We start from the raw sequence: 13,034 nt of genomic DNA, 5'->3' as shown, positions 1-13,034 counted from the left end.
CTTCTCTAGGTCCCTTCTAGCTCTACGCTTATGATTACCTCCTAGGAGCAAGTATCAGGGGGTAGCCGTGTTAGTCTGTATCCACAAAAACAACAAGGAGTCTGGTGGCACCTTAAAGACTAACAGATTTATTTGGGCATAAGCTTTCGTGGGTAAAAAAACCTCACTTGCAACATCTGAAGAAGTGAGGCATTTTTTACCCATGAAAGCTTATGCCCAAATAAATCTGTTAGTCTTTAAGGTGCCACCAGACTTTGTTGTTTTTGTAGATACAGACCAACACGGCTACCCCCTGATACTTGACTCCTCTCCAGGAGTGGTCCCTAGCGGGTATGTCAGTTAGGGTATTGGGAGCAACATAAATCACTGCTTGGGGGGCCGGGCATGTGTGTGAGACTCTGTCCCTCTTGCTTGCTATCTCCGGCACCGAGGGGAAGGTGTTTCTAGGGCAGGCCCGTCTCTTGTGTTGTGTCAGGTTGAGTGTAGCCTTGCTGCTGAATCTGTGCCCTGGTGGGGAGAGGTCTGCAGGGTGGACACCCCCCCCCCATTTCCATGGAGCTAGTGGCCTATGCTCCCCGTTGCTGTGCGCACCTTGCAGGGACTGTTTATCCTCATGGATGGTCAGCGCAAGTTCTCCTTATGTAGTACGTGGCTGCAAGTAGAGCTGAGTGACATTTTGGGGACAAAACTTATTTTTTGGAAAAACAACATGCAGATTTGGTGATCCGCAAACGTTTTGCAAATTTGTGTCAAGAGTTCCACGTTGTTTCACGTGGACATCTTTGAAGCAAAATGGGGTTTTTGTTGTTGAAATGACATTTCTTTTGAAATCTAATTTTTATTTTAATATAAATCAAAAACATTTAAAATGGCCAAAATCGAAACACAATGTTTTGTTGGGCCTGGCACACACGTTTCCTCTCCCGACTTTTTAGACTGGCCAGCGAACTGAAAAATCCATGATTGACCCAGCCCTAGTGAGGGTGCTCTGCCCCTCTGAAATTCAGGCTCCATAGCTTGAGCCCCGTCTGCTGTGCCATTCAGTAGCCTTGTTTGTTTGTTCATAAATACCCTGTCCTTTGCAATGAACATTTCTGCCAAAGTGACTGCAGAAAAGGAAGCTGATTTTCCCCTTTTCTCGGAAAGGCAAGGACCATGTCCCGGGGGCTGGGGGGCTCTAACCTCATCCCTGAGGCCTGCGGGTGGCGTTAGCAGTCTCGTGCTATTGCAGCAGCAGTAATACCCATGGTGTGTGGGAGGGATAGCTCAGTGGTTTAGTCATGGAGACTTTCTACTGACGTGGACGATTTCACGTGAAACCTCCTGCTGGGGACTAGAACAGAGGGAGGGAGGTTGTAGCTCTGCACAGCGGCCAAAGGGGGCAGGGGCGAGCTGCCTTGTGGGGCTGGGAAAGGAACCGTGCAGACATCCTGCTTTGCGCCAGTTAAAGGGAAAGCCAGCGAAAGGGACACAGGGAGACGGCGGCTGCTTCCCCATCCCAGGCAGAAGCAGAGTAGCGGCTCGCGGGGAGCCCGGTAAGTGCCACTGAACGCCTCTCCCTACGGCTCCGCAGCCTCCCCAGGGATACCGGTTAGGTCGGGGTGTGGGAGGCCGTCCCTTTTCCAGTCTCCCCTTCGCCAGCACTGGGACCCGGCGTCTGCCTTCGCCTGGGGGAGCGCCGCGCTCAATGCTGTGCAAATGCACTAGGGTTTGCGAGTGCCCCTTCGCTGTGCATTGGCCTGCAGCCGGGATTAGGCTGCCTGTGTGTGTGTGCGCCCTTTCTCCCTCTGTAATGCAGAGAGAAACAGTGCGCTTACATGCTATTGGCTGCAATGAACTCCTCTACTATTACGAGGTGGGGGCATAATCTCCCCCAGCTCCACTCGAGGTACCCCCACCCCAATTTGTTGCATCATGCCCCCTCTTTGTAAACGTGTCTTGCTTTACCTTGAACTGCATCTCTACCTGTCTGCTCCAGGGCAGTAGCATTTTCAGTGAGGCGGAGGTGTCACTGGGACACCCCTCCTTACCCCCAGTCTGTGTGGCTAACCCATGGTGTACTGGAAAGTTGGGCAAATTCATGTTGCTGTTTCTTTCCCAAAGCTGCTTCCCCCACCCCACACCCGCAAGAGATGAGAGGAAACCAGTGAGTTGAGTGTTGCATATTCCAAGACCTGATTTGTTGCTTTGTTCCTGTAGTTTTGCACTCACTGGGTGTCTGGAAGGTACCCAGTGGTTGTGGCAGGGACTGTGAGGTAAGACTCTGGGTTTCTGTTCCTGGATGTGACACTGACTTGCTTTGTGACCTTGGGTGAGTCCCTTCATTTCCCTGGGCCTCAGGTCCCCCATCAGTGAGTTGGGAATGACTAATTTGTGGTCTGATCTATCTCAGCTGTGTGGTGATGAAGCTTAATTAATGAATGTTTGTAAGTCTCTCTGTGGACTGATGGAAAAAGGCAGTAAGTGCCAGAGGTGGATGTTGGTTTCTTCTGACTTCTAACACATTAAGACTGTGGCTGTGTGTGTAGTTATATAAACTGAACTTTCCAAAGCACCCAGCCTTTTTCAATCAAGATTTCTTACCTTTTTAATTCATACACCCTGACAGTCTGCTGCAGTCTAGCAAACTTCAGGGTAGAGTGCAAGGAGCATTTACTTGGTTTATCTCTTTTGTTTAAATTCCCCAGTGGATAGAAGCCCTGGTCTGGGACTCAGGATACTTGGGTTCTGTTCTCTTCTACTGACCTGCTGTGTGTCCTTGGGTGAGTTGCTTCACTCTCTGTGCCTGTTCCCCTCCTGTCCGTTCTCTGCCTTGCCCATTTAGATTGTAAGCTATTTGGGGCGGGGGCCGTCTCTTACTACAGTGTGTGTGTGTGTGTGTGTTTGCGCAGCCCTTTGTACAAAGGTGCATCAATCTCTGAGCCACTACTATATCCATCTAACCACTACTGTAATACAAATAACAGCATGATGGTTGCTGCTATTTCAGGCTGCAACTGCAATGATTCTGATCAATGTTACTCTCTGCAGATAGCTTTAAATAAAGCTGTCTGCAAATAGACACTCAATGGATCATCAAAATAAAGTGGTAAATAACAGATCCCTCAGAATCTTATGTGAGAGGATTCTGACATTAGCTAGTTTCTCTAGACTTGCTGCGTACTGGGTTAGCTCAGCTGGGTAGCCTTGAAAGCAAGGCCATAGCAGACTCCTAACAAAAAGAGTTATTCTAACCTATGCCCCAGAAAGTAAGTACAAGTCTTTAATTGGGATTTACCTCCTTTGACAGTTGCCCCACACTGAAGTTCTTATCTTCAGGATTTCAGCTGTGCATTATTTTATTTGCATTAAAATCCAAGCCAATAAGTCATGTTATCTCTTATCACCATATGTATGGGCCAGTTTGTTTTACAGCGGGACTTAGAGTAAGGCTGCTTATGTGGAGAATCACAATGATTCCATTATTTGCAGGGGGAGGTAAAATATGGATCAAATCCAGACTTTAGAAGAACTACAGCATGGGAGTATTGTCCAGTAACATCAATGGTCAATTTTTAGATCTAGCAACCTTCTTAATATCCTATCAAGACACCAGAGACCTCATCAGATTTCTTGTCATCATCGCATGAGGGATATGTACAGTGTTTGGTTAACCAAACACTGTACAAATGACTGATAATCTGTCAGGCCCATTCGCTTCCCTTACTGCCCTTCCCATTCATTTGGATATTGGCAATGGGTAACATTTGCATGATTTCCTGGTCAGTGCAAAGGACTCGAAGTTTGTGAGCATGGAAATAGGTCTTGTGTTTTGTCTGATCCCATGTTCTAGATTTCTATCTATGCAATGATACCTTGGCATGTGTCCTAGCTAGAGAGGGGCTTGAGGTAAATGTTTTGATTTTTATATGTCCTCAAAGTTTGGGAGCTGTTTGGGTCTGGGGCATTGATTCAGGCCCATCTCTAAGGAGAACTTCACTGATCTCTAGTGCACTAGGGTACAAGCCTCATATTTCACATGCATATACAATAACTCTTGCATAACATCTGTCATGCTGAGTATTGTGAAATTCTTCAGAGGGAGGCCAAGCAGAGAGGGAGGTTTCTGGAGTTGGGGCAGCAGAAGAGAAAGCAGAGGGGAAATGTGCAGAGCTGGAGTGGAGTGAAAGATGAGAGCTGACACCTGAAAATAAGTGATGCAGGGTCCGTCCACACTTACTCACAGGAGTGGTGCTTAGGATGGAGCACAGTGCTTACTACATGGAGTAGTCTTGCTGGAATGTGTTCTGGCTGCACAAATAATTTAAAATAGATAATTATTAAAATCTCAGAAATATCAAGTGATCATCTTTTCACTGCAACCAAATAACCCCAGGGAACTGGAGAGGTCCCACAGAGAGGGAGTGACCAATCGATCACCCACCCTTGGGAGGGTGCATTCAGGTGTTACACGGGGATGTTATGTATCCCCCTCATCCTTGCCCAGCCACAGGGGATGACATGTGCAAGCCTGAAAATCTGGCTCTACAGCCAGGGCCGGCTTTGGCTTTTTTTGCCACCCCAGACAAAAAAGCCTTCCGGAGGGGAGGGCGGTGAGCCCGCCCGGGGCCCCGCTCTCCCCGGCCGGAGCGTGGCGGGGGAGGGCCACCCCTCTCCAGGTGCCGCCCCAAGCACATGCTTGGTAGGCTGGTGCCTGGACCTGGCCCTGTCTACAGCTCAAGTTGTAAATCCCAAAGCCTGAGTCTTTGGAACTCCCCGATTCAATACCTGTGTTGTCCCCGATGGTGGCCATCTTGCAGACTCGGATGAATCTTCACTGGGCTAAGAGCCCAACCCAGACTTCATCCCCTAGGACTAGCTGAAGATGCAAAATCTCTCTCTATTTTGGGGTAATTACCAAGCGGGTGGCAGCTGTGGAGAAATGGCACACTTTGGTGAGGCAGCTGTGATGAGAGGGAGGGGGCTCCAACTGCCTTGGCAAAGGGAAGATCTATCCACATCAACTCCACCTGAGTGGACTGTGCTCACCTAAGCAAACTGGTGGTGAGGCTTTCTGAGGAACCCTGCCAGGCTGGCTCTCACTTCAGCTAAACAGTGCTTCGTTTTCTGGGCCCTCTGGCTCAAGTGGGCCTCACTCACTGGGTTACCTTGGGAAAGACCAGGCTCAAGAGGCTCCACTTCATCACCTCTCCACCCTTTTCCCTTCAGACAGCTCCCCACACCACATTACCCAACTGCCGTTATCTGGGCATCACTCCATTCATCTCTCTTTAGAGTGCCTCAGGTGCTGTTCAACCAGCATGGCAGAGGGAAAGAATGTTAACCACAATTGTTCCTCATCCCCCTTATCGCAAACTTTTAGTGCATTCCCTTGCTTTCCACTCTTTCTTACACTGGCTACGTGGGAAGGGAATACAGTGGTTCCTGCAGAAATTCCTTCAGCTCGGTATCTGCATTAGGACTATGATTTATAAGCTGCAAGACCTGCCAAGGTGTAGTAATAGGTTTAAATATAACTAGACCTACGGCCTCCTTTTCAGTCAACACTGTGAATTTTGGGGCCATACAAGGACCTAATTTAGACCAGTGGTCAGGCAGAGCAGCCACAGGGCTACTCCAGCATACACGCTATTCTGAGAACAGACTATCCAATGTGCCCTGGCCACACCTCCAGCATATTTCTCCTCTCCTGTCTGTGTCAGGGGCATCTAGGAACTGGGCTAGTGCAGAACCCTTCCACTAACTCCTCAATGCCCAGGGAGGCCCTCTGCAGAGGATGTATCTTCAGTGGGCTGTTAGCACCCACTTTAAGGTCCCTCGTGTATGCTGCCAGAGTGGCATAAAAGATCATTAGCATAACTGTGTCAGGCCCCATGGGTATGTAAAGTCAGAGGCCTATGTTTGTGAAGAGAGAAATTCAAAATATTTTGTGAGGTGGAGATAATATGTAACAAGCTCTGGTTTGGAATGCTCAGGGCTGGCCAAACTCTGTAGTGAGCACACTTAATATATTGTATACATGTTACAGTAGAACATAAGTCTGTTCAGAATCATCGCCATTATTTCTCATTCTCTGAGCCATTTCCTCAGAGACAGACACAGCCTCTCAAGAACCTACCCCCGCTCCCATTTGCCTTTCTACCCCCACCCCCTCGGAAATGGCTCTGCCCACCACTGGTGTTCCATAGACAGTGAGAAAGATCCTCAGCTGGTGTTAATAGGCATGATTCTGGGAAGTCAGTTGAGCAACTCCTGTTTGCACCACTGAGGATCTGATCCATAGTGTGAGAACCATTCATCTATATTAATCTAAAAATAGAAATCCAAACAGTATGCAAAGAGAATATTCATTGCATGATCAGGCTCTTCCAGATTTTGAGTGCTAAGGTTACAATTGCCTATGTAACCTTAATTCTACCTCCTTGTACGTATCCATTATGGCAGACTTTAATTATTGAGGAATAGCATATTCTATGTCAGATGCTTTTCCTTCTATAAGTATATATAAGATGCTGTGTATGCATGTAACACTTTTCAGTTCTCTTATAACTGCATTAATATTGATAAAAGGCAGGACCCATGTATTATACAAAGCTGTGGCAGGCCACTTTTCTTAAGTGCACTTCAGAGAAAGCTTGGCAGTTAATTGCCCCAAACTTAGCTGGTCACATCTACACAGCAGTGTTTTCTTAGGTGTAGAGCAGATGCTCAGATACCAAGGTTATACAAATCTTGATATAGATGGTACCAAGGCATTTACTTGGAAAGCTAAATGAGCTGCAAATGTCAGCCTATGTATGGCAGCATATTTTTCTTTTGTTGTTCTGTTCTATTATTACTTTGTGTTGTGTGTCAGTATGGCTTTCTGTATTTGGTTGTTTTTGGTTTGGGTTTGTGTGTGGTTTCCTCCTCCCCCCCCCCCCCGTAAATAACTTTCAAGGACTCTCTGACCTTTCTGGGGTAAGACCAATTGGTGCAAATAGCAACTTTGCTTGTCCAAACTGATGCAGCTATACTGCTGGTTGTCATCAGGGTAAATACCCAGTGTAGACAAGACCTAAACTTGTCTCCTCCAGAATTCTACCTTCTGCAGGATGAAATTTTCTTGTGCTTGGGTTTTCCTGTATGGCTGTACCCTACAGAAGTCATAAGCCTCAAGGAAGGGAATTGGAGTGAGATCCACCACTGCTGTCACCATCCAACCTAGCTGTGAATTTCCATGGGTACCAGAAAGTAAGAATGTAATAATGAACAAAGTATTTATTTAACTGGAGGAAGAATGAGGCAGGGTGTGAGAGAGTGCAAGCTTATCTGATTCCACATGACTCTCTGCAAAGCTTTAAAGAGCTCATCAATAATTAGTGAGCCCTACTGGTTTCCTGGGGACATTAAGTAATGGAATAATTCAAGCTCCTCTTGTTTCAGTGGTGCCTGTAGCTCTGAAAGTCATTCTCTGGTCTCTCCTTCAGTGCGAGTCCAATCTTCAGCTGATGGGAATGTTCTTTGTGTGTTGTGGGTGTTCTTTTCCCCTGCCCCCTAAGTTGTGTGGCATCCCTCACTCTGTCCCGTCACAGTCTGTCCCAGTTTATTGCTGAGATACTCGACATTCAGGTTCTCAGTTGCTTCCATGACAGAAGGGTGGGCTGAATGTTTCATGGCGGGCGGTTAGGACTTGCATGCACAGCTCCTAGTTACCGCTAATGGTAGCCCGTAGCTGTCCCTGCTACAGTCTAAAAAAATATGTATGCATGGTGGAGTTGATGCCTCAGGGGTCTGGTAACAAGCCGCAGACTTTCATCTCTGCATCATGAGTTCAAATCTAGGCCAGGTCACTAGAGATTAAGAGTTGCTGTGGGTGTCAGTTGTTAAATGAAGTGGAGTGAGACTAGCAAACTCGCCTTACTGAAAGCATCATGGCCTTAGCTGGCTCTGTTATTGCCACCTCAACAGAGGTGAAGGACTGAATGGGCCAGGAGACAGATCTCCCTTCTCTTGTGCGGGAAGGATACCACGTCAGAGCTGAGGCACTTTGTCAGGCAGTGTGCATTCCCTTGCAGTGCTGCTGCTTGTGATTGGTCTGTGGGTAAACCAAAGGACTGGAGTCTGCAAGGCTGGGTTCTGTGTGGTCCCTCTGTCATTGGAGGGGACTTTCATTGTTTAGGTGGACCTCACCCACTACTCCCAGTCCTCAAAGAGGCTGGGATCTTTTACCTGCGATGCATGCTAATAAAAATAACATTGCACAAACCCAGAAAAGCTAACTGTGAATACGTAGCTTTGCTCTGCCCAGGTCTCCCATCACTCACTAGCATGGAGGCAAATCTTTGTTCAGGTTATTTAAAGGCAGAGATGAAAATTGAATTGCTTGGCTTCGCCAGGTAGCAAACCTATGTGCTGCAGCTTTAACTTTGCAACATCACTCAAAATCAAACATGGATTCTGTGTGGTGTGTGTTTTTAAAAAAAAACAAACAAAAAAAAAAAAAAACAAGCTCTCCCTGTCAGTGGCTTGGTTTCTCCTTTGGGCAACTTCCCTTTACATATCTGAAAATAGAAACTCTCTTGAAATACTTACTTTCCTATGACAGCTGCTTCTGCTGGGATTATTGCTTGAGAAGGGGTGTGCACGCTGGAGTACACATTTATTCTTTGACTTCGTGTCAGAGATTTGAATGTGTTTTTAAAACCTGGGGCTCAGATTAGAGCAGCCCAATGTGGCCTCTTTGTAAGGGGGGGGGGGGGGACAGCAATGCAATTTGATGTTTTTCATTAAAACCTTTTTATATTGTAATTAGCTCCTGCCCTTGTTTTCCACTGCTCGGTGCTGTTGTCCCTATAATGCAGTTGGGTGACTACACGCTTTCAGGCCTTCCTGTGCCAACGTTCTGCCGGTGCTGTCAGCCTGTGGGGTATCAAGATTTCCTGGCCCAACTCTCCCCCTTCCTAGGCATGAACAATTTACCATGTGCTTTCTAGCCAGAGGCCTACAGGAAAGAAAAGAGTGGTTGGTACCAACCAGGTTCAGAAGCAATGTCCTGCTGGGAAGCCCATCCCTCCTCCCCTCCAGCTCTTGAGATTCTTGTTAGTGTTTCGTTGAATTTGGATCACTAAAGCATGAACTTAAGTCCCATCAGAGTCTGTGCTTTGCTGGACAGAGGCTAGAGTGCTGGACTGTGTTTAGCTGTGCTCCGGGCATTATTACTCTTTGCATTGCAGTATCACGGGGGGGCCTCAGCCAAGACCTGAGCCCCATTGCACAAGGGACTGTACAAATACTTAGTGAGAGACAATTTCTCTGCTCCAAAAAACTTAGAGTCTAAATAGATAATCTAGACAGAGGGTGGGAGAAATGAAGGATTATCCCCCTTGTTTTACAGATGGGGAACCAAGGCACACAGAAACTTGCCCAAGGTCATAAAGGTAGTTTGTGTCAGAGCCAGAAATATAAGGGAGAAGAAAATTGATGTTTAAAGAGCTTTAATTTTGCCACAGTTGCTAATGTAGGATCACCTGAGGAAGTTTCCTACTTGTGCCTGGTAGCGGATGGATTTTTCAAGCCGTGGACATGCGCGCGCTCTCTGCATCCCCGCCCTGGGATACAGAGGCCACTTCTTGCTGCTGCCACGTTCCTCTCCCTCTGACATGTCATACAAGACGCCTGCACTCACTGCATGCAGTGGCAATATGGTCTCTGCTCTTCCAGCGGGGTGAGGCCACTTTAGCTGCATTTTTGTTCTTCCCCTTCCAGGCAGATTTATTAGCTGTCTCTGAGGCACCGTGAACATGAAACTGTTATTTCTAGTTCCAGCTCCCAGACAAGTTCTGCTTTGCCTATAAACTAGCATGGAAAGGGGAGTGGAAAGCCTGATCTTGACAGAATGAGTTACTCACAAGATCCTATATTCTCCATCTATTTAAACAGTTGATTGTTTGTTTCTACCATTATGATGAAGGGAAGGGGAAAGTGAACTTTACAGTGAGCTCTCTGTGCTGGGGGAGGAAGAATGCCCACCTCTCATTTTGCAGATGAGGGGGTGGAGGGGCAAACTGAAGCACCAACATATTCAGTGGTCATGTAGAAAATAAGTTCTAGAGAGCTGGGAATTGAACTCAAAGCTCCTGTGCACTAGTCCAGTGCCTTACCCACAAGTTCATCCTTCCTCTTTGGGTTCAAAAAGGGGCTCCTGGCGAGCCAGGCCATAACATGGGGCTGTACAGTTGTGCCTAATAGCTGGTGGTGTGGTCCAAGCCCATGGTTTGGTCCAACTTGTGTGAACTGGGCCAAGCCATGTTAGAAATTGTTTGGGAGCCAACTCCCGTTGCGTGTGTGCGCGTGTGCACACACACTTTTTTGGGGGGGGGGGGGGCGGGGATTGGTCTTTAGGTGCTGGCCAAACAGTATCTACAACCTGGTTCACTAAAGACCATGTCTGTACAGCACTGTCACATGTGGCTACTGTATCAATGTAGCTGGGGCCTTGATGTGTGGTGTGTTTTTAACCAAGGCTGCTGGGAGGGGGAGACAGAACCTGCTCAGATGCTCACTGATGTCAGTGGAAAGATGTATTTGATCAGGCCCGCAGGGAGCCTTTCACTTTGAGGTGCCTGGTTTCAATCCAGCTCAGGGCATTAAGGACCAGAAATGGTTGCTGCGCAGCAGGGATTTGGGGTCTGGTGTGAAGCAAGTAGACACACCAGCCTACTAGCATGCCAATTGTGACTGGCACTTGTGGGCACTCTTACAGAGCAGGCAAGGATTGAAAGGGGGAACGGAGTCTGAGTAGGCCTCCTCACCTGCTCTAGGGGGGTATGTGCAGGGCCTGGCGAAGGCATTGCTGCTGTCTGTCGTATACTTATTCCGTGGGGGAAGAGCTTTCAGACACCTCCGTTGTTAATCTGGCTCCTTTCACTTGTCCGATGGCCAGTGCAACCGGGCTAATGACAAAGGGGGAGGTAACGTGCCAGGTACAGAGCCACCTGGAGAAATGTGCCCTGTCTAAGAAACATGCCCCGGGGTGACTTAGTGTCTCGTGAGATATGATAAAATCAGGGTTCAAACGCTACTGTGCCATGAAAGACACTGTTAAGGTTCCCCCTTGTGCCAGGGCAGGGGAAAATCTCACCCATATGATCTCTTACCCCCCCCCCCCCAGAGTATACAGTAGCAGCTAGTTTGAAAAATGTCTTGTGTATTTCACTACTGTATTCTCTGAGCCTTTCAAGTGCACGCTCTGCACAGTCTACAATGGGAAACTTATATGCATAGAATTGGGGAAACTGCACTCGTCCAGATGAGGAAGTCTGGCACACAGCACAGAATGGCCATTGAAGCACACTAGGAATGGGGTAGAAAGAGCAGGTGCAACAGTGTGGCTGTAGTGCCATCACTTTCAAGCTTAGATACTTGTAATGGAGCCCATTACTTTAGTATCTGAGCCCCTCGCAATGTATTTATCCATCCAGCACCCCTGTGAGGTAGGGAACTGCTGTTGCCCTTCCATGCAATGGGGATAAATAAGGCTCAGAGAGGTTAAGTGACTTGCCCAAGGTCACACAAGTAGGGTGTGGAACAGAGACTTGTACCTGGGTCTCTGAAGTCTCAGGCTAGTGCCCTAATCACTGGACTGTCCTGCCTTTCTACCTTCAATCTACAGTAGTGCTGCAGCCCTGCAGAGTGACTCAATATAAGCTGTGATGGGGGCAGCCTGGCTCCAAGCACATGTACTGGCACCACTGCTACTGCTTGTGCATTATTGCGAGCACTCTTGTGCGTGGCCATAATAAACTGTTTCTTAAAATTTCCTACTGTTGCAGCTCCATTTGTGGTGGCTGCTGCAGTTTCAGGGTAACTGCACCTGTACCCATCTCCCTCTGTGGTCCACTCCAGAAGTGCCTTGTCAGGTCTACAGACATCACCTGTCTCTGGGCAGGGACCCCAACCTGCTCTCTTCTGAGTGGAGGTTTTAAGGCTGCACATCCCCCTGCCTTACACCGTGATATCCCAAGCAAGCCAGTCTGACTAACAGCCAGTGCAAAGCCCTCTTTTGTCTGTTGGTCTCCGACAACCCAGTTTGAACAATATATGCAAACCATCCTTGGAGTGGTACCTCTCTGAAGGTATTTACAACCTGACTGATTCACCTTAATCACCTTCTCCTGTTTTTGGCTACTTCAGGAGTTCTGGTCCCCCTCCCCTCTGGAGCTGCGTACAATCCCCAGCCCACAGTGTTACATAAACTTAATGCAATATGGCCCCCAAACATATGGCATGGGATCGGTGCTAATGCAATCAGGACACCTGTAGTTTTTTAACAGTGTCATCTGACCTTCCTTATAGCAGAGCTAAATGCTGCATTGGTGGGAACGGGCATACATGAAAGCGCCTTGTCTGAACTAATTTCCAGCACCAATGTTGCACTTTATCTAGGTACTTGTATGGCCATCTGCTGGAGTATTTGTGCCCCTCACAATTGTTGTTAGATTTTTTTCTCCTCACAACACCCCATTTTTACAAATAGGGAGCTGAGAAAGGGTAGATGGAAAAACTTGGCCAGAGTTGCACAGGGGGTCTTCGATTGGGAATTGAATCCGGGTCTCTTGAGGTCCAGTACGCTATCCAGTAATGTCATCCTCCCTACCCCAGCCGAAGGAAAGCTTAAGAAAAGTCGTTTTGTCTCAATGTCTGACAAAGAGGAGGGATAGTCCAGTAGGATGAAGGATGGCCAGAGGGCGGGGGTGAGGGTAGGATTTGGGACAACCTGGTTCAATTATTTGCTCTACCACAGACTCCCTGTGTGACCTTGGGCAAATCACTTTAGGTGCCTAACTCTCATTGATGTCAGTGGGAGGAAGGTGCCTAAATACCTTTTGCAGATCTTGGTCTCCCAGTTTCTCTGATCCCTATCTGTAAAACAGGGATAACTGCATGGCCCTGCCTTACAGGGGTATTCTGAGGCTAATGCATTAAAGATGGTGAGGTGCTTTGATACTATAGTAATGGTGGGCCAGGTAAGTACCTTAGGTCTCTTGCATTAA

The 13,034-nt window shown here is 47.7% G+C and overlaps 1 protein-coding gene across 2 annotated transcripts in view; it reads left to right on the top strand.

Annotated features, from left to right (window-relative positions):
• The window catches only part of SLC25A22 (solute carrier family 25 member 22), a 79,565-nt gene that overhangs the window by 692 nt on the left and 65,839 nt on the right, over positions 1-13,034 (top strand). Inside the window, exon 1 of one of the 2 annotated variants that reach the window (XM_054026661.1) lies at positions 1,429-1,535. The exons of the other annotated variant lie outside the window; for it this stretch is intronic. The gene's annotated coding sequence lies outside the window, so the exon portion shown is untranslated. Of the gene's footprint in view, positions 1-1,428; positions 1,536-13,034 lie in introns of those variants that run through there. 2 annotated transcript variants of the gene reach the window in all.

Source organism: Malaclemys terrapin, chromosome 4, assembly GCF_027887155.1.
Source record: "Malaclemys terrapin pileata isolate rMalTer1 chromosome 4, rMalTer1.hap1, whole genome shotgun sequence".
NCBI classification, from domain to species: Eukaryota; Metazoa; Chordata; order Testudines; family Emydidae; genus Malaclemys; species Malaclemys terrapin.
Note: the sequence above shows the minus strand (reverse complement) of the source record. Positions and strands in the feature narration are given on the sequence as shown.